Consider the following 6,000-nt stretch of genomic DNA (forward strand, 5'->3'; position numbering starts at 1 on the left):
TATATATAAATGTTGTCTAGTTAACAATACCACATTAACCGATTTACGATATTTTAAACATATCAATTATATTTGTTTAAAACCCGAAAAAAGCTTTCCGTATTTTACATTTATTTGCTAATTAGAATATAACATTAGTGCCGCTACTCCAAAACTTTTATAGTGTATAGATGCTGCAATGGGTGGGAAAATGGGTACATGCAGTGTCACGTGTTTGGCGAGTCTGCGCAGGCACGACCGGTACTTCGACAACCCATTTTCCTGAACGGACGGCCACCACTGCTTTGGAGAAAGCATTAACTATAAGATCTTCAATAAACCAAGTTGTTACAACTTAAGTGAGGAATTATCTAGAATGTCCAGAATTATCCCCATTCGTTTGATACCTTTTAAAAAGATATTTTTAGTTGATATGTTTAGTCTAAGGACACCAAACACGTACTTAAGTAATGACATGTCCGTAATGGAGACCGAAGCTGCTTTTCATTCTTATGTACTGCTAAAGGATTGTCTGATGGACTGTTATGGGAAATTGTGCATGAACATATTTATATATATAACAAATGCTTAAAAATATATGTTATGTATATCTGTTTAGAATACACTGTCAATAGTATTAAACGGTTTATATCTGCCCTTTAGAAACAGAGGCGGTAACGTTTACCACACGTAGCCTCTCAAACACGAGTCTACACAGTAACGAGAGTGCGTTCTACATCCACATCGAGACCAACGACGGCGAATGCTACAACAACGTCACAGAAAAGTTCAAGGCACCGATTGTTTCTTTGCCTTATCAGATTAAATTTGAATTAAATGCATGGAACATTTGTTTCCTCTTGCAATAATATTCAATTTTCGATTTAAAAGAACAGGATATCTCTTTAAAGGTATATAGGTGTACATAACATTTTCAAAGCATTTTGCATGGGAATATAAGCAGTGAAAAAGTTGTACTGGACAGAAATTGTGCTATTTTTCAAACTTCATTCTTCATTTAATAGCAAAACCTGTAATTCGAAAATGAAATTCAAGCTTTTCTTGCTGAATTATATTATAAAGTTTATTAATAAAATTATCATTAATTAGTTGAATTCATATTGGCTTTGTTATTGAGCTTCAGACAGCCGTATTGTCCTTCGGCCTGCGGCCTCAGGCCAATACGGCTGTCTTCAGCTCAATAACAAAGCCAATATGAATTCAACTAATTTATAACATTATAGTATTTCCCCTGCTATCGACCTTATATATTTTGTGCCTACATTTCGTCGGACAACCTACAACATTATAGAATAAAAGTATCAACATGCGATAGAAAACACTCTTTACTTAAACAAATATTTTTTTGTGTAGATGTTGCTGGAAATTACAAACGTTAAACTATGGTCTTGGGCTTAACAATTATGCTCCAATAATAAATATTCTTCATCTTTCAAAGAAGAATATACAGGGTGTGTATTGCCATGTGCTCGTAAATCGGACAGACGCACACATATGAGTAGATACTGTGGATCATGTATATATATAACAAAGTCGCTTTAAGCCGTTCATAAAAAATAAAACGCTTTGATTAAATGTGCCGTAGCTTTCGACCTCTCGGTCTTCCTCAGCGGCATTTATTTGTGAAGCATATCATGTTTAACGGAAGTGACGTTATATTGTTGAACGTTACAGTGCGCGCTTATTTTATTAGTTTTTTTGCGTTCAGTCCATATGGTTTAAACGTTCTCAGTTTGGGCTTCCAAAGTTGTTCAATGGTCTTCCGGTACCCGTCGGATCAATTTTATTATTCTAGTCCCATGACCCGGCAGTCCGCGATGCTGTTGCCGTTTGGCCGTTTGTGTACAAAGTGCTCGGCAATCGGATCATTTTTTTTTCTTTTTCATTGTGTCGAGTCCGTATCCGGGACAGATTGAGGACAAGTCGCTGATACAGGGTATCAAATATATATTTACTAATACATAGTGCCAGTTACGCGATCTCGGTAGTTTTCAGACTATACTTAAGGGGTCAATATTAAAAACGGTGTCTTTATACAATCCCGCGTTCTAGGCACCTTTAATTACTATGAGGGGGCTGTAGAGGAGGTAATGCAATCAAATGTCACAATAAGGTCTTATATCGAAAACCACACTCACGTCTGAAATTGAAATTTTGTATACCTCGCTATTAATGTTGCTATATATTTCCTTGTATGATATGTTAAATAAATGACGTATTTATATATACTACTATATAAGGTACCCCTATATACCTTAATTCATGTTAATATCGGATAAAAAAGGGTATGGAGATACATGTATTTAAAGTGGGAACCCCATGACCTATTTCTAAATCACAGACCCCGTAACTGGCGATATGTGTAAATATATATATATATATATATATATATATTAATTACGCAGCCGTTATGCGTAAACACGTCATAATGTGCAGACAGGGACAGCTTCAAGCTAGTATTGCATGCCACAACAGCCGTACAGATTTCAGTTTGACATGCGTACATTTTAAGATCTCACTGTTGTTGTTTTTTCATGTTATGCTCCATTTAAACGGAACAGTTTAAATTCACAACCAAAATGTTATAGAATAACAAAATGATGTATGAATTATGAATAATATTTTTAAAGCAAAAAAAAACACTCCTGTGATAGAAACATTCAAAAATATCACTACTGTTTTCGATAATATTCAACTCAAAATAGAAAAATTGATTAAGTTATTATGACGTTTTCTGTCGTTTGATTGGAAAATAATAATATTCAAAACCTTTTAAAGCATGCTGTTAATGCCAAAAGCCTGGGAACTTCTGGATAACCTAGAGAGTTTTTACTTCAAGTGGTCCGGGGTTCAAACCCCGCTTAAGGCAAATTGTTTAATTTAACTTTTAGTTGCTTTTGATTTTTTTAACCTGTCCAATTATTATATAATTTATTATTCATTCTTAAAAATCCCATAATGTCTTGTCCTGATAATATTTTTGTTTAAAAGGGATTTATGTCAAATCACTTGGCAAACATGATGAATATTATGAGACAGAGAGTTACATGCAAAAAACCAGCCTCAACGTCCCAGATCAAAGTCACCAAATCAAGAACAAAGGTAGAAGTATGTATTTTTCTAAATCTTATCATAGTTGTTTTCATGGTGAGATGGAGTTACGTCAGGCATTTGGTCCAAGGTTAATGAGAATTGCAGGTCAAAGGTCACATTTATTAAATGGGTTCTTAACACTTTGTCCGTAGCGTAAATTAATCAAGCATGGATGTACTTAGTACTTGTAATGTACACTTTGTCTGAAACATAACTTAATCCAGAATGGATGTTCTGATAAATTGGCATAGTTGATGATTAACCAAACTGAACCAATCCGCATAACACATCTTACTGTGTTCTTGAGGCGCCTCAATGCGCATTAAGATCATCAAGGGCGATCCTACAGCGTTAAGGCTATAAGGCCATACATTCGTCCTGAGGACAATTTAAGCGAAGAATCAACGTATTGTCGTAAAAGATACGTCAAGTACGTATTTTGGACGCGAAGACGTCGCTGAATTCGGTTTGGCCGACCTCACATATCTTGGGAGAGTAACGGCTGATTTGTAATTGGTTGTACAGCTACTTTCCTTGACAAAAAAGATGGCCTGTCTAGTAAAGAGGGCTTGTCTTTCCGTTACGCTTCATTAGGTAATTAAAATCAAATAACTTCTTCACTATGTGAATAGCAGACGTTGATGAAAACATCATCGAAATAATCGAATTATGCACACAAAGTAGACGCTAATGGCCATTTAGCAGTTGCAGTGCAAAGGTCGTGCAAGAATCGAAAACGATACGCCAAGAACCTTGTTTGGCCGCTGTGACATCGCCGACGGTCACCGCATAAACGCAGATAGGTCGCAGTATTACCGCAGAAAAAAATGTCGGACTTGGTAAGAACGCCGCGTACATGCGACAAAAACAGAACCTATGATCTGCGGCGCGATGGTTGACTGCCTATTTGGTGTCGTTAAGAAAAACTACAACATATCGTTCGGTCGTAATGAAGTGACGCGGGTATTAAACCTATAAATTATAGACAATTGAAAAGCATGGGGGGGGGGGGGCTTAAAACGGTGCAAAGGCATTCTGAATCGCACACATGGCTGATGAATTTAAACAATTGTTTCAAAAACTTATCACCATGTAATTAAAATTCAGATAACATTAACGATGGCATTTAGTAACAATATCATGAGTAAATAGTTCTACACATAAATCCATTCACTTCATCAAACTATCTAGCCAACGGTTCTCAGATTGCGAGAATGTCGATGATTTGTATTTGGCTATCACAGAATTTCTCTGTTGTAGATACTCGTACTATGCATCAGACGTATTAAAGCGTACATTATTCCAGTAATGCAAAGTGTGCACTCAAAGGAGATTCTTATGACCGTTGAGCAGTTGGGGTGCAAAAGTCGTGCAAGAATCGTTGTGTGGCCTCTGAGACATCGCCAACGGTCGCCACATAAACGCAGATAGGTCGCAGTATAACCTCAGAGAAACACTTCGGACTTGGTAAGAACGCCGCGTGCACGCGAAGAAATCAGCTACCAGGATCTCCGGCGAGCTGGTTGACCGCATTTGGGTGTCGTTAAGAAAAACACATTACCGTTCCTATTACGATTTTCGACGTTTTCCAAACATACTTACTAATTTGGTCGAGAAGAGAACGTTAATCCAATGTGACGCGGGTTTAAAACCTATAAACAGACAATGAAGACACATTTTGGGGCTTTACGGGTGGAAAGGCATGCCTAATCGCACACATAGTTCTCAATTTTTACAAATTTAAACAATCGTATCCGATACCATTAACATGTCATTGAATAACAATTTTATGAGTACATAGTTGAATATTCTACACATAAATCAATTCACTTCATCATACTATTCAGCCAACGGTTCGCAGGTTGCGAGAATGTTGGTGATTGATATGTGGCAATCAGAGAATTTCTCTGTCGTGGATCATCGTGCTAAGAATCAGACGTATTTACGTGAGCATGCCATTTAATGCAAATGGAATAATACTACAAATGTAATTTAATATTCGATTGACCTTTCTGGGTTTTTTTATCAAAAATCGTTGAAACAAAAGATAGTTAATAAAACGTTTTTCATATGCGTTGTCATGTGCAAACTTAAAATAACTAACCCTTTGTTAATTGTATATGCCTGTGACGTAGCTTGTTTTATATAAATGTGTTGACCACTTTTTAGGGGGATAAAAGAGCAAGTTTCCTAGATAATATTTCATTTCTAGGAAAGCGGTGTTTTTGTGTATCTTAAAGATAGGAATATGTATCTAAGCCCGTAAATATATAAATGGTCTGGCTAAATTCATATCCGTAAAAAACATTTACCATGTTCTTGTTGATCCTGAAATACAAGCCACTGTATTAACTTCATGAATAGTCTATTTGCTCATGTTGTGTACTACAAACACATACACAAATGTATCATGTACGTGTATTTCGAACAAATTGACATTTTTTCATGACCTAATGCAGCCATTATTGAAAAAAAAAACATAACGCACCATACATTGTACTCCAAATATATCATACGTTAGACAACGCCCTAGAAAACGTTAACCAAGCAAGAAGACTTCCAGAGAAATACGTCGCGTGTGTACTTCTTATCCAGACTCGATCGCTATTATGCAAAAATACTATCGGGTGTAGGTCCGCGCAGTGTCTCGAGGATGCAGATAGTGTTCATCCTCTTTGAAAAGCGATGCTATATTTGGCCAGCACGATTTGCTGCCACAGTTGAGATGGAACAGGAGACGATCTATTCTTCCTTTAATCATTCTTACTGTCAAACTTTTATTGAAAGCATAATAATGTTTGGAGATAATATTGGGGGATCAAATACATAATCGTCAGTGTTTCTATAATTGCTATCATATAATTTTCGTTATTTATATAAACTTACTGCAAATTGTAAATGTCGTTC

This window comes from Dreissena polymorpha, chromosome 4 (genome assembly GCF_020536995.1).
Source record: "Dreissena polymorpha isolate Duluth1 chromosome 4, UMN_Dpol_1.0, whole genome shotgun sequence".
Lineage (NCBI taxonomy): Eukaryota > Metazoa > Mollusca > Bivalvia > Myida > Dreissenidae > Dreissena > Dreissena polymorpha.